This window comes from Bombina bombina, chromosome 3 (assembly GCF_027579735.1).
Source record: "Bombina bombina isolate aBomBom1 chromosome 3, aBomBom1.pri, whole genome shotgun sequence".
Taxonomy (NCBI): Eukaryota; Metazoa; Chordata; class Amphibia; order Anura; family Bombinatoridae; genus Bombina; species Bombina bombina.
Genome location: NC_069501.1, coordinates 216435989 through 216453177, shown reverse-complemented (window position 1 = coordinate 216453177; position 17189 = coordinate 216435989).

Below are 17189 nucleotides of genomic sequence, written 5' to 3'. Positions count from 1 at the left end.
GCCTTGTACCCTGTTTGTGAGATTGAAGCATCTACCACTTCTGCATTTTCCTCTGTGGCAGTGTGCAGTCTGACTATTGTACACATTAAAGGGACATGAAACCCCTTTTTTTTTCACGATTCAGACAGAGCATGCAAGTTTAAATAACTTTCAAGTTTATTTCTATTTAATTTGTTTTGTTATCTTTGTATCCTTTTAATTAAAAGTATATGTAGCTAGGCTATTGGTGGCTGCACATATATGCATTTTGCCATTGGCTTTCAGCTAGCTCCCAGTAGTGCACTGCCGCTCCGTCAACAAAGGATACCAAGAGAATGGAGCAAATTAGATAATAGAAGTAAATTGGAAAGCTGTTAAAAATTATATGCTCGTGTCCCTTTAAGTATGACGAGAACATTGATGCAGTCTGTTTTTATTGTTTGGACCCCATATGGGGGGGGGGAGTTTATATCTTCTTGATCCGGCACTTTAGCTGCAAAAAAAAAAGGCACCACTTTATCAATATTACCCAGAACCTACTGCACGTTTTCTCTTTAATTTTATTGTGATACTTTTTTTTTTTGGGGGGGGGGGGGGGGGGTTGTGTGTGAGCATACTGTTATTATTTCCTACACCAAAAGGTCAGATTGTGGAAGATAGTGTGCAAATGCTCCCTAAATTAAAGCTAGCCGTAAGAATCCATCCTTGTGTTTCTTTTGTGGAAGGAGAATTAGAAAATAAAGCTTTATGGCCCTAGCAAGGCAGACTTCATATTAAAGGGACAGTCTACACCAGAATTGTTATTGTTTAAAAAGATAGATAATCTTTTTATTACCCATTCCCAAGTTTTGCATAACTAACACATTTATATTAATATACTTTCTACCTCTGTGATTACCTTGTATCTAACCCTCTGCAGACTGCCCCCTTATCTCAGTGCTGTTGACAGACATGCAGTTTTGCCAACCAGTACAGACTCCTAAATAACTCCACGGGAGTGAGCACAATGTTATCTATATGACACACATGAACTAGTACTGTCTAACTGTGAAAAACTTTCAAAATGCTCTGAGCTAGGAGGCGGTTTTCAACGGTTTAGAAATCAGTTTGAGGCTACCTAGGTTTAGCTTTTCAAATATACCATAAAGGGAACAAAGCAAATTTGACGATAAAAGTAAATTGGAAAGTTGTTTAAAATTGCATGCCCTATCTGAAACATGAAACTTTAATTTTGACTAGACTGTCCCTTTAAAGCAAACCTGCTTTGGCATGTCAGGTTTTTTTTTTTATTATGAACCCTAAAATATTCTTGTGGTGTTGCTTTAATATATTGACTACATTTTGTAGACCACACACAAGAATAACATTTGAAAACATCTCTAAAGAACATGTAATCTTTCCTTCTTTGTGGATAGCGTGTGGTTTTTCTAGGTACAGTGCTGTTTCTGTGGATGCATCTGTATACGGTTTTTGAGCTTTTGTATTTATCATATTTTTTATGTTCTGGGCATAATATCACTACTACAGTATTGAAACTCGTGAAAAATGGTAATGGAGAAAAAATAAAAAAACAACTGAATTAAGAGAAATATTAACTCTCATCAATGTCCGTATTTAAGATTTCTTTATAGCTACACCATTTACAATTTAGAAAGTATCTACCTGTTTCTGTTTTTCATGTTTCATAACTAAAACAAATGTAAAACCTTTTGAAGAATGTACATGTGATAGGATGTTATCTGATCAATAAAGTGCTCTGTGCCTTTATGAATGTGTTATCCCTGTGCTGCCAGATACCACGTTCGCTGCAATACCATGCATTGCAGGCTATGGCAGTAATGGGTAAACTAAAAAAAAATGGACTGGACTCATCCAGTATTTGAGTTTTAATTTATGTGGTGAACAATTGTCTCTTATATGACTTGGATCTGAATGTTTTTTACTTCTGTATGGCGATCTAATATTCTGTATAAAGAATTATTTTACATTGTGTTTGTTCTTTATTGTGTATTTACATTTTAAGGCATGTGGTCATGGGAGATTTTTTTTTTCGTTCAAAGAAAAACCTAATAATCAAAGTAGAACTAATATGTTACACAAATTGAAAATCCAAGAAGAAAATATTCTAGATCAGAGCAGAACGGTAATTGTCATTGGAGTGTCACATTTGTTTTTCAGTTCTGTGCAAGAGTTGAAGTTTTTAAAGGTACATGAAACTAAAATTGAATTCCCCACAAAGGGCAAGATTACAAGTGGAGCACAATTGTTTGCGCCCAAGCTATAAGGGGTATATCGCAAGGGTTTGCGCTCATCGGGCTTACTGCTCGTATTACAAGTTGAGCCTCAATGCGATCGTGTGTGTATAAATATATTCTATGTAAAGAACATTGGAATACGAAATATTAATTTACTTCCTAAGATAGGGAGAGCCCAGACTTCATTCCTTACTGTTGGGAAATACAACACCTGGCCATTAGGAGGAGGCAAAGACACCCCAGCCACAGGCTTAAATATCGCTCCCACTTCCTCATTAACCCAGTCATTCTTCGCCTTTCGTCACGTTAAGAGGTGGCAGAGAAGTGTCAGAAGATTCGGAGAGTCCTGAAAAAGGGTAACTGCCCTTCAAGATAGGACTGGAGTTTTTAAGTAGTCATGTCAACCTCTCAGTAAGAGTATTGATGAAAGTTAGAGTCTGGAGATACAGGGAAAGTTTTTCTGTGAAACCATCTAGACTACTGCTAACAGCTCCTAAGCAATCAATGTTGACAAGTTTCACGGCCTGCTTTCTCTCACTCAAGTCCATTTCAGGAGCGCTGCTATAAGACTGTCACGCTTGAGAGGCTGTCTTCTATTTCACAGTATGGATCCTGGAGGTAAGATAATTTCAATTTTTACACATAAAACGCTATAACAGGGTCACAGTGTGGCTCCTTTATACCTTGATAGGATCCAGGGTTAATATCCTCTGAAGGGGGTTTATTGAACAGTTGGGGTTAATTAATCAGTGTGTTAATTATTTACATGCTGCTTTGTGTGATTTTTTTTCGTGGGCTGATAGACTGTGTGTGTTTGGCTGGAACAAACAAGTTTCACTTTCGATTTTGAAAGTGTTGCACAGCTCCTATTACTTGCTGTACTTGTAATAACAGGGGAAGTACTGTCTTTTACTCCATGTGACCGGGTGTGGTCTATGTTAATTTCCTCAATTCCGGCTGAGAATTGAACCTGAGGAGAGGGTTTTCTTTAATTGTCTGGGTCTAGCAGGTGGTGTGTGCCCCAGTCGTTGGGAGTATAAAGGTGCAGTTTTCTATAATAAAAAATGTTTTTATTTGTGTCTTCCAGTGGGTATAACCTAAACTATGGAGGACTCTGACATGTTAGAAGGTACCCCTTCTGTACTAAATCATACCTGTTTATATTGTGAGGAGGCCGTGGTTTTCCCGCCCACTCAATTATGTTTCACATGCCTTAACACCGTTATAAAGTCGAAGAAGGGAGACAAGCCTTCTAAGGCTCTTAGTCCCTCTGAGCCGTCTACCTCCACATGCAGTTCCCCGTAGCACATCTAACCCTCCATCCGGATGGGGGTTTTCTTCCTGCGGACTTTGCCGCACAGTTACAAACTGCTATGTCTGCTGCCCTCAGTGCATTACCTCACTCCAACAAACGCAAGAGAAAGGTTAAACATAGTTCTCCTGACCCGGAGTCATCTAAATATTTACCGGATTTAGCTATTATGTCCCAGTTATCCAATGATGAGTTTACCTCTGTAGCTTCAGAGGGTGATCTTTCTGGGTCTGAGTCCTTGGCATCTAAGCCTCCTGCTGAGGAGGCTTTCAAATTGAGCACTTGTGTTCCTTTGACTTTTCCTGTGCCAGTTAAGATGGCGAACATTATTAAGAATGAATGGGAAATAATTGGTTCTTCCTTTCTCTTAAGTGTATCCAGTCCACGGATCATCCATTACTTATGGAATATATTCTCCTTCCCAACAGGAAGCTGCAAGAGTCCACCCACAGCAAAGCTGCTATATAGCTCCTCCCCTAACTGCCATATTCAGTCATTCTCTTGCAAGCCTCAACATAGATAGGAGGTCGTGAGAGTCTGTGGTGCTTTCTACTTAGTTTATTCTTCAATCAAAAGTTTGTTATTTTTAAATGGCACCGGAGTGTGCTGTTTATCTCAGGCAGTATTTGGAAGAAGAATCTGCCTGCGTTTTTCTATGATCTTAGCAGACGTAACTAAGATCCATTTGCTGTTCTCACACATTCTGAGGAGTGAGGTACTTCAGAGGGGGAATGGCGTGCAGGTTTTCCTGCAGATAAGGTATGTGCAGTAAAATATTTTTCTAGGAATGGAATTGACTAAGAAAATACTGCTGATACCGAAGTAATGTAAGTAAAGCCTTAAATGCAGCGATAGCGACTGGTATCAGGCTTATTAATAGAGATACATACTCTTGTAAAAATGTGTTTTAAAACGTTTGCTGGCATGTTTAATCGTTTTTTAACATATGTTTGGTGATAAAACTTATTGGGGCCTAAGTTTTTTCCACATGGCTGGCTTAAATTTTGCATAGAAACAGTTAACTGAAGCTTCCCACTGTTGGCTGTGGCAGTTTGTTGTGTCTGTTTTTAAAAACGTCTGTCATTTTTTTTTTTTTTTTTTTTTTATCTGTTTTTTGCATTAAGGGGTTAATCATCCATTTGCAAGTGGGTGCAATGCTCTGTTACCTTATTACATGTACTGTAAAAATTTCGTTTGTTTTACTGCCTTTTTTTCACTGTTTTTCAAATTTTGACAAAATTTGTTTCTCTTAAAGGCACAGTAACGTTTTATATATTTGCTTGTTAACTTGATTTAAAGTGTTTTCCAAGCTTACTAGTCTCATTATTAGTCTGTTCTAACATGTCTGACATAGAGGAAGCTATGTGTTCATTATGTTTTAAAGCCATGGTGGAACCCCATCTTAGAATGTGTACCAGATGTACTGATTTCATGTTAAACAATAAAGATCATTTTTTGTCTTTAAAAACATTATCACCAGAGGATTCTGTCGTGGGGGTAGTTATGCCGACTAACTCTCCCCACGTGTCAGACCTTTTGACTCCCGCTTTAGGGACTCACGCTCAAATGGCGCCAAGTACATCAAGGGCACCCATAGCGTTTCTTTTACCAGGGGATTCTGTCGAGGGGAAAGTTATGCCGACTAACTCTCCCCACGTGTCAGACCCTTCGACTCCCGCTTCAGGGACTCACGCTCAAATGGCGCCAAGTACATCAAGGGCGCCCATAGCGTTTATTTTACAAGACATGGCAAAGGTGGTGAATAATATTCTGGCAGCAGTATTAGTCAGACTACCTGAAATTAAAGGAAAGCAGTTAGCTCTGGGGGTAGATACAGAGCATACAGACGCTTTAAGAACCATGTATGATACTACCTCACAATATGCTTAGTCTGTGGGTGATTTTTTTTTGACTCAGGGAAGATGATTTAACCTGATTCTGATATTTCTACATTTAAAATTTATGCTTGAGAACCTCCACTTGTTGCTCAGGGAGGCTTTGGCTGCTCTGAATGAATGTGTACAATCGCAGGGCCAGAGAAATTGTGTAGACTGGATAAATAATATGCAGTGCCGGTGTGTACTGATGTTTTTCCAATACCTAAAGAGGTTTACTAAAAAATTTTTAATAAGGAATGGGATAGACCAGGTGTGCCGTTCTCTTCCCCTCCTATTTTTTAGAAGAATGTTTTCTAATAGTTACCACCACACGGGACTTCTGGCAGACAGTTCCTAAGGTGGAGAGAAGAGTTTCTACTCTAGCTAAGCGTACCACTACCTCTGACGAGGACAGTTGTGCTTTTTAGATCCAATGGATAAAAAATGTTTATTCAACAGGGTTTTATCCTGCAGCCCCTTGCATACATTGCTTCTGTCACTGCTGCTGCGGCGTTCTGGGTTGAGTCTCTTGATGAGGCTTTACAGTTAAGCGACTCCATTGGATGAATATATTTGACAAGCTTATGCTAGCCAATTCCTTTGTTTTCTGATGCCTTGTTCATTTGACTAGACTAACGGCTAAGAATTCTGTTTTTTACTATTCTGGCGCGCAGAGCGCTATGGCTTATATCATGGTCAGCTGTCGTGACTTTAATAAATAAGCTACTTAACTTCCCTTCAAGGGGCAGACCCTATTCGGGCCTGGTTTGAAGGAGATTATTGCTTATATCACTGGAGGAAAAGGTCATGCCCTTCCTCAGGATAGGTCTAAATCAAGGGCAAAAAAAAAAAAAAAAGTCTAATTTTCGTACCTTTTAAAAACTTCAGGGCAGGTGTGGCATCCTCTTCCTCTAAGGCAAAACAAGAGGGAATTTTTGCTCAGTCCAAGGCGGTCTGGAGACAATCGGACCTGGAACAAAGATAAGCAGGCCAAGGAGCCTGCTGCTGCCTCTAAGGCAGCATGAAGGAACGGACCCCTATCCGGTAACGGATCCTATAGGGGGCAGACTTTCATTCTTTGCCCAGGCGTGGGCAAGAGATGCCCAGGATCCCTAGGCATTGGAATTTATATCCCAGAGATATCTTCTGGATTTCAAAGATTCCCCCCCAAAAAAAGGGGAGATTTCGCCTTTCACAATTATCTGCAAACCAGATAAAGAAGGAGGCATTCTTACATTGTGTACGAGATCCATCCAGTTCCAAGAGAGGAACAGGGACAGAGTTTTTACTCAAATCTGTTTGTGGTTCCCAAGGAGAGGGAACCTTCAGACCTATTTTGGATCTAAAGATCTTAAACAAATTCCTCAGAATTCCGTCATTTAAGATGGAAACTATTCGTACCATCTTAACTATGATCCAGGAGAGTCAATAGAGGACTACAATGGATTTGAAGGATGCTTATCCTCACATTGTGATGCATAAAGATCACCATCGTTTTTCAGGTTTGCCTTTCTAGACAGGCATTACCAGTTTGTAGCTCTTTCCTTTGGGATATCTACAGCCCCAAGAATCTTTATGGAGGTTCTGGGGTCGCTTTGGCGGTCCTTAGACCGCGGGGCATAGAAGTGGCCCCTTATTTAGACGACATCCTGATACAGGCGTCAAACATCCAAATTGCCCAGTCTCATACGGACGTAGTACTGGCATTTCTGAGATCACATGGGTGGAAAGTGAACAAGGAAAGAGTTCTCTATCCCCAATCTCAAGGGTTTCCCTCCTAGGGACTCTGATAGATTCTGTAGAAATGAAAATTTACCTGACGGAGTCCAGGTTGTCAAAGTTTCTAAATTTCTGCCGTGTTTTTTTCATCCCATCCGCGCCCTTCGGTGGCTCAGTACATGAATGAAATTGGCTTAATGGTAGCGGCAAGGGACATAGTACCGTTTGCACGTCTACATTTCAGACCGCTGCAACTATGCATGCTCAGTCAGAGGAACGGGGATTACACAGATTTGTCCCCCTGTTAAACCTGGACCAAGAGACCAGAGATTCTCTTCTCTGGTGACTGTCGGGTCCATCTGTCCAAGGGTATGACCTTCCGCAGGTCAGATGGGACAATTGTTACAATAGATGCCAGCTTTTTAGGTTGGGATGCAGTCTGGAACTCCCTGAAGGCTCAGGGATAGTGGACTTAGGAGGAGACCCTCCTTCTAATAAATATTCTGGAACTGGGAGTGATATTCCATGCTCTTCAGACTTGGCCTCAGTTAGCAACTCTGAGGTACATCATACTCAGTCGGACAATATACACGACTGTGGCTTACATCAGCCATCAAGGGGGAACAGAAGTTCCCTAGCGATGTTAGAAGTCTTACAATAATTCACTGGACAGAGACTCACTCTTGTCTATCAGCTATCCATATCCCAGGTGTTGAGAACTGGGAGGTGGATTTTCTAAGTCGTCAGACTTTTCTTCCGGGGGAGTGGGATTTCCTCCGGAGGTCAAGACCAAGCAGGAGAGGGCTTTGGTGTTTTTGACAGCGCCTGCGTAGCCACGCAGGACCTGGTATGCAGATCTGGTGGACATGTCATCCTTTCCATCACGGTCTCTGCTTCTGAGACAGGTCCCTCTACCTCAGGGTCCTTTCAACCATCTAAATAGAATCAATCTGAGATGGACTGCCTGGAGACTGAACGCTTGATGTTATCAAAGCATGGCTTCTCCGAGTCAGTCATTGATACCTTAATACAGACATGAAAGCCTGTCTCTAGGAAAATTGAACATAGATATGGTGTAAATATCTGATTGTTATGAATCCAAGGGTTACTCATGGAGTAAAGTCTGGATTCCCAGGATATTATCTTTTCTCCAAGATGTTTTTGAGAAAAGGGTTGTCAGCTAATTCCTTAAAAGGGGACAGATTTTTACTCTCTCTATTTTTTTGCACAAGCGTCTGGCAGGTATTCTAGACGTTCAGGCATTTGGTCAGGCTTTGGTTAGATCCAAGCCTGTGTTTAAAACTGTTGCTCCGCCATGGAGCTTAAACCTGGTTCTTAAGGTTCTTCAAGAAGTTCCGTTTGAACCTTTTTTGTTCCATAGATATCAATCTTTATCTTGGAAAGTTCCTTTTGGGTAGCTATTTCCTCGACTCGTAGAGTCTCCAAGTTATCTGTGTTACAATGTGATTCTCCTTATCGGGTCCTTCGTACGGATAAAGTAGTCCTGCGTACCAACCTGGGTTTTTTCCTAAGGTGGTATCTAACAAGAACATTACTCAAGAGATAGTTGTTCCATGCTTGTATCCTAATCCTTCCTCAAAGAAGGAACGTCTATTACACAATATTGGACGTGGTTTGTGCTTTAAAGTTTTACTTACAAGCTACTACAGTTTTCATCAAACGTTCACCTTGTTTGTTGTCTATTCTGGACAGAGGAGAGGTCAAAAGACTTCAGCAGCCTCTCTGTCTTTTTGGTTAAAAAGCATAATTCATTTAGCTTATGAGACTGCTGGACAGCAGCCTCCTGAAGGGATTATAGCTCATTCTACTAGAGCTGTGGTTTTTTACTTGGGCCTTTTTTAAATGTGGCTTCTGTTGAACAGATTTACAAGACAGAGTCTTGGTCTGCGCTTCATACTTTTCAAATTTAACAAATTTGATACCTTGCTTCTTCGGAGGCTATTTTTGGGAGAAAGGGTTTTTTACAGGCAGTGGTAACTTCCGTTTAAGTACCTGCCTTGTCCCTCCCATCATCCGTGTACTTTAGCTTTGGTATTGGTATTCCATAAGTAATGGATGATCCGTGGACTGGATACACTTAACAAGAGAAAACATAATTTATGCTTACCTGATAAATTTATTTCTCTTGTAGTGTATCCAGTCCACGGCCCGCCCTGTCACTTTAAGGCAGGTAATTTTTTCATTTGAACTACAGTCACCACTGCACCCTATGGTTTTTCCTTTCTCTGCATGTTTTCGGTCGAATGACTGAATATGGCAGTTAGGGGAGGAGCTATATAGCAGCTTTGCTGTGGGTGGACTCTTGCAGCTTCCTGTTGGGAAGGAGAATATATTCCATAAGTAATGGATGATCCGTGGACTGGATACACTACAAGAGAAATACATTTATCAGGTAAGCATAAATTATGTTTTTCCCCCTCGTCTACTTTTAAAAAGTTGTTCCTGGTCCCGGACTCTCAACTGGATTTGTGGGGCTCCATTCCTAAGGTGGATGGTGCTATCTCTACACTTGCTAAACGTACTACTATACCTTTTGTGGATAGTTCTTCGTTCAGAGAGCCGATGGATAAGAAAATGGAAACCTTTCTGAAAAAGATGTTTCAACATACAGGATTTTTGTTTCAACCGGCAGCTGCAGTTGCAGCGGTTGCCTGAGCGGCTACCTACTGGTGCGGCTCTTTGTTGGAACTCATTGTGGTTGAGTCTCCCCTCGAGGATATTCAAGACAGAATTAAAGCTCTGGAAATTGCTAATTCTTTTATCTGTGATGCGAACATGCAAATTATTCACCTAAATGCAAAAGCCTCTAACTTTGCAGTCCTAGCCTGCCGGGCACTCTGGTTGGTCTGCGGATATGATTTCTAAGTCCAGACTCCTTTCTCTTCCCTTAAAGGGAAATATTTTATTTGGTCCAGGCCTGGACTCCATTATTTCTACAGTTACCGGAGGCAAGGGTGCCTTCCTACCGCAAGATAAGAAGATCAAGTCTAAGGTACGACAATCTTCTAATTTTCGTTCTGACAAATCCCAACGACAACAATCCTCCTTCAAGCCTGAGCAACCCAAGAGTACTTGAAAGCTGGCTCAATCCTGGAATAAATCCAAGCAGAATAATAAGCCAGCCGAAAACAAATCGGTATGAAGCATCCGGCCCCCGATTCGGGATCGGATTGTGTAGGGGCAGACTGTCTTTTATCAGACGCCTGGTTCAAGGACGTACAGGATCCGTGGGTCCTGGAGGTGGTATCTCCGGGATACAAGATATGCTTCAAATCTCATCTGCCAAGGGGCAGATTCCTTCTCTTGAATCTGTCTACGAGACCAGAAAAGAGGGATGCCTTTCTAGAGTGCGTTCAGTATCTATCCTCCTTAGGAGTTGTTGTCTCTGTGCCTATCGAAGAAAGAGGTTTGGGGTTTTATTCAAACCTTTTCATGGTCCCAAAGAAGGAGAGAACTTTCCGCCCAATTCTCGACCTAAAGTGCTTCAACAAATTTCTCAGTGTCCCTTCCTTCAAGATAGAGACAATAAGGTCCATCCTTCCTTTAATTCAGGAAGGCCAGTTTCTGACCACTATAGATCTGAAGGACGCTTACCTTCATGTTCCAATCCACAGGGAACACTTTCAGTTCCTGAGGTTTGCATTCTTGGACTAGCATTTCCAGTTCATTGCCCTTCCGTTTGGCCTAACTACTGCTCCAAGAATCTTTACAAAGGTTCTGGGGGCACTTCTAGCCGTTGCCAGAACTCAGGGTATTGCAGTAGCCCCATGGACGATATTCTGGTGCAAGCACCTTCCTTTCGTCTTGCGGAAGAATTCTCGGAGTCACTTCTCAGTCTTTTTCGATCACATGGATGGAAGATAAACTTGGAAAAGAGTTCTCTTATCCCAAGTATCAGGGTGGAATTCCTGGGTACTATAATAGACTCCATATCCATGAGGATATTTCTAACAGACCAGAGACGTTGCAAGCTAACTTCTGCATGTTTTGCCCTCCGGACCTCCTTGAGTCCCTCTGTGGTTCAGTGTATGTAGGTGATTGGTCTCATGGTGTCCTGAATGGGCATCATTCCTTTTGCCAGGTTCCGTCTCAGACCTTTACAACTGTGCATGCTGAGTCAGTGGAACGGTGATCATTCAGATCTGTCTCAACAGATTGCAACAGCTGGTTGAGAGTATCGCTCTATTAGTGGCTCTGTCCAGATCATCTGTCCCGAGGGACATGCTTCTTAAGACCATCCTGGGAGATTGTGACTATGGACACAAGCCTATCCAGATGGGGAGCTGTTTGGGGTGCCAGGAAGGCACAGGGGTTGTGGACTCAGGAGGAGCCCTCCCTTCCGATCAATATTTTGGAACTACGGGCAAACTTCAAGGCCTTGAAGGCTTGGCCACTTCTGGTTTTGTCCCAATTTATCAGATTCCAATCAGACTATATAACCTCTCTGGTTTTTATCAACCATCAGGGGGGAATGAGAAGTTCCTTGGTGATGAAGGAAGTATCTCAGATTCTGGAGTGGGCGGAGGCCCACAGCTGTTCGCTGTTAGCGATCCACATGCCGGTGTGGACAACTGGGAGGCGGATTTTCTCAGCAGTTAATCCTTCCATCCAGGGGAATGGTCTCTCCATCCCGAGGTGTTTGCAGAGATATGCAAAAAAGTGGGGGATGCCGGAGATCTCATGGCATCCCGTCTCAATACCAAGCTACCCAGGTTCGAGGGATCCCCAAGCAGATCTAATAGATGCACTAGCAGTGCCCTGGAGGTTCAAACTCGTATATCCTTTTTCCTCCATTACTGCTTCTTCCTCGAGTGTTGACCTGCATCAAGTAGGAGCGTGTATCAGTAATTCTGATTGCTTCATCCTGGCCTCAAAGGATGTGGTTCGCGGATCTAGTGGGGATGTCCTCATCTCCTCCGTGGAAATTACCTTGTCGCAGAGACCTGCTGATACAAGGTCCATTTGTTCTTCAAAATCTAGATTCTCTGAGGCTGACTGCGTGGAGATTGAATGCTTAGTCTTAGCCAAGAGAGGTTTCTCTGAGAGTGTCATTGATACTCTTATTCAAGCTTGTAAACTAGTTACTCGGCGTATCTACCACAAGGTGTGGAGGACCTACTTATTCTCGTTTTGAAGAGCATGGTTTTTCCTGGCACAGAGTTAAGGTTGCCAGGATCTTCTCTTTTCTCCAGGATGTAACATCAATGGTCTATTGTGTTCTTTTGCGTAATTTATTAGATTTAGGGCCCTGACCGTGCCATCTTTCGCCTGAGGGTATTCAACCTTGTTGCTAGGATTCTAGAATAAATCTTGATGTCTGAATTTATTAAAGATATAGGCCAATAGTTGGAAGGGTTGTCCAAAGACCTCCCTTGTTTGGGTATTATATGTGCCTCCAATGCTTAATTAGAAAAGGGATGAACAAATAGCCAACAAATTTTAAACATTCTACAAGATAACTGGTACATCCTCAGATCTGATCCTATTCTATCACAAAGCGTGGGTGACAAAGTACACTCAGGTTTTAGGAGAACATGCATCCTTAAAGATCTCATAAGCCAAAGCCACTTACAGGGCCCCAAGACAACAAGGGCTTTTCAACAGGGCTCATTTAAATGTGGAACGTGTAGTACCTGTAGCTTCATGTTTGGCAATTGATGCAAGTATTGATTTTGTGAATTATATTAAATCGATCATGTACTTCAAACAGATGGAGTAGTCTATGCCTTACAGTGCAAATGTGAGAAAATCTATGTTGGCATGATGATCAGGAAAATAAGAACAAGACTCAGGAACATCTGAGAAACATTAAAAATGCTGCCAAAGACTTAAAAGCAGGAAAACAACTCACGTCTGTAGCCCGGCATTTCTACAACAAACACAACTCTAAACAATTGGAGCTAAAATGCTACGGCATTCGAAAAGTAAAAATGGTCATACGAGGCGGAAACTTAGAAAAGATCTTGCTACAGGCAGAAAGCAGATGGACTGAATGAACAGAATAACTTAACTCCATTTCTGTAATCCGATTCTCAACTATGACATCCTGCATATTTTTTACCAGAGCTAATATCCATCACGGATATCAATACAACAGCATAGATATTTTTTAGAAATAACATTACATCTTTAATGTTATTACAAAGTATCAATCAATTACTGGGAGACAGTTAATAGTGCCATATTATGGGCACCCTTTATTAGTACTAACAGTGCCAACATGCTGACACCACCCAATACACATTCAAATATTGGGAACTTCTATTATAGAACCTATCAAACTCAGTTATCATTAGATGACATCATGAATAATAGTGTCATATCTTCTAATTTATTTAAATAATATTTTTTGTAATGTTTCACATAGTGAGGTCATTTATATTTATCTTCACTCTGATTTCATTCAATGTCCTATATTATATTTTTTATATATTTTTTCATTCTTTATTTTCCATCATTTCTTTTATTTTTTTGTGTTTATTTTATTTATTTTTTTATTTATTTTTTTATTATTTTAAGCCACACAGCAATTTCTCACAAATGTATGTATTTAGTATAATTTAAAATACAAGCCCTATCAAGGCCTTTATATTTAAGCTATAAAACACCTAATATACACCCAGGATTACTCATTGAATCCCTTTTTAAAATGTATGATCTCTTACTCCCTCTAGCACTTATTGTCGTATTCACCGACACACAATCACTCAAAATACCTTAACCTTTCACACGCCAGGTTTGGCCACTTACTTACACTATTGTCAAGGTTTCACTTGTGAATATTAATCTTTAATCCCGTTTTTTTAGAGGTTATGTTTATGCACCCTATTATTCATATTCCACATGAACCTATAATAACATCTTTTGGCAATGAATCAATGGGCAGACTGTGTGTGTGCCCCCCCTTGGTTTTGTCTCTCTGTCATCTATTCTAATCATATTGTCATTCTGTACATGTTTTAATGGCAAGTGATTACAATACTTTTGTCACAATCACATCCATGTGTCGCCGCGGCTCCCGGATCTCCTCTGGGCTCTAACCAGGTCACGTTGCCTAGTAACGTGAAGGGGTCTTACGGACACTTCTCTTTGACGTCATGGCCTCCTCTCGTCTCTGGCTTTAAATGCCGGTGGGAGCTTTTCCTCGGGGCCCGTTTGTTGTCGTTTCGGACTTGGCTGTGAGTAGTGTTAAAACCTGAACCTGTCTACTGATATTGACTCATAGCTTGCCTAACTACGCTTTATGCATTGAACCTGAACCTGTCTCTGGATTTTGACCCCTTGTTTGCCTGACTACGCTTTATGCCTGAAACCTGAACCTGCCTCTGGATATTGACCCCTTGCTTGCCTGACTATGCTTTTGCCTATAACTTGAACCTGTCTACTTGTTACTTGACCATTGCCTGTTTGACCATTCTGTTGCCTAATCCTACAAACCTGCTTAAAGGGACATTGACCATTGCGTGTTAAACCATTCTGCTGCCTAATCCTACAAACCTGCTTAAAGGGACATTGACCATTGCGTGTTAAACTATTCTTCTGCCTAATCCTACAAACCTGCTTAAAGGGACATTGATCATTGTTTGTAAAACCATTCTGTTGCCTTATCCTACAAACCTGCTTAAAGGGACAGTGACCATTGCTTGTTAAACCATTCTGCTGCCAAATCCTACAAACCTGCTAAAGGGACATTGATCAATTACTTGTTTGACCATTCTTATGTCTAAATTCTACATAACCTGCTTAAAGGGACGTGACCAATAATTGTTTATATCTTCACTGTTTAATCCTTCCAATCTACTTAAAGGAGCTATATCTGCTTGTTCCTGTGTATACTCAGTTCTCTGTTCTAATCCTCAAGAGACTTTCCTTAGATTCTGCAGCTACAGTGAGTACTCTATATCCTACTTTACTTTGTCCTTTTGTTTTCTGGTTGGGTCACGTCCTAGTTTATTCTCAGTGTGCTAGCGTGTGTTTTTCCTTTCACGCTAGCAGTTGGGTAAAATCCTGGACTGATTCTATACGGCTGACAGTACAAACGGGCCAGTAATGGACCCCACTGAGTTATCCATGGCCATGGCCCACCAGGGACAAATTACTTAGATATCATGCTACTCATTTGCAATCCCTGGACTCAAAACTAGATCAGATAACTGCTTTATTACAGAGCTTGGTCGCTCCTACACCCTCCAATCCTACCTCTTTGGGGGCATCCTCTCCTTCGGTTTCTACAGACCAGTTACAAGGGCAACTCAGCCCTAGGATGATGCCTCTTCCGGATAAGTATGATGGAAATCCCGAAGGGTGTAGGGTTTTTTTTAAATCAATGGCGCCTTCATTTTTGTAACAGCCCTGCCCTCTTCGCTACTCCCTCCTCTAGGATTACATTCCTCATATCCCTAATGAAAGGAAAAGCCTTGGCCTGGGTATCTCCTTTACTGGAGAAGAATGATCCGATACTTCAGGATGTATTCTCAAATGTCTTTGACAAAACTGGAAGGTCTTCAGCTGCTGAAGCTTCCCTTTTAGACCTACGGCAAGGAAACCAACCTGTGGCTCAATATGCTATTGAGTTCCACACACTTGCATCAGAGACCTCTTGGAATCAGGGAGCTCTTAGAGCAGCTTTTCGTAAAGGACTTTCTGAACATCTCAAAGACGAGCTGGTGTATCGGGAAACTCCAGAATCCCTAGAAGCCCTGATTAATCTTTGTATCAGACTTGATCCTGGACTGATTCTATACGGCTGACAACTTTGTATAAAACCATACTATTTAGCAAATGCTGCTGTCATAAAGTATGTCTGCATACATTAGCGCTATAGTGAGTATCTAATTGCTCCAAATAGTAAGGATCGTCAAGATACCAATCGGATTGGCTTTTGAGTGATGATGCGTACATTAGGGTGTGACCTAACACGCCATAAAAAGCTAACTTCTGTGTGGCGCGTTCACCCTTTGAAAAAGCAGAGTCTCAGCGAAACATGTTAGGGCACTGGTGAGGAGTCATAGGAACTCCTGTGCTTTTAGATAGCCTTAGGCTACCTTACTTTTATTGTAGTATATTTATTTACGCTTATTATGGAGCGGTACACTGAACATCATGATATACTTGTAGTGACTCAAAACACTAACAAGAATGTTTGTTATCGTAACAGGACTGATATACAGTATTTATTTAAACAAAAAAGGTAGATCACAAGGATGTAATAGACCTTGTATACAAAGAATGGGACGTCAGCACTCTTTTAAGTAGTAATGTCAAAAAATTAATTTTATTTTATTCATATACATCCATTGATAGGCAACTTCTGTTATCATGGCATAATATACACAAACATATCCCTGACAAAGTGCTGTAACAGCACGAAACATGTTGGAGTATTAGACCTTGAGCTGCTAGGCTGACTCGCTTGAGGCTGTGATATTGTAAAATTATTTTCTGTGACTGATCACAGTATACTTTTATGGATACAAAATAAAGAGACTTTTAAACATATTCACTCGGTCCATTTGTCTGCTGGATTCTATCCACCTGTGTGGAAGCATTTTTTACTGTATCAAGTTACTATAAGTCGTGCAGGAACAGTATACACATTGACCTGGAGAAAACCATAATATTAGAATATATCGTGGAACTATCAGTGCGCGTTACAAGTCTAAGCAACATACAGCTTCTTATGCACTTAAGATACAACAGCATTTCATATTAGTCAGTGGAGTGATAATATTTCACAGCGCTCTATTAAACAGATATCCTTTTTTAGAACTCACTAATCTCTATTGTATTAATTCAGCAACCAATACGCCAAGTGCTGATGTTATTCTATACAATTTAGTTTACACTGATCACAGATAAATACCTTGCAGATATTTACAACCTAATACATGCATATATTTCATTCTATCTAATACAGGTGGCCTGTTATGCATGAGGCTTAGATTATGAGCTATTGATATGTTATATTTGGTCAACCATCTTTTTAGAGGTTTGTTAAAACATCAATTTTCAGCCGCTATAGCCTAT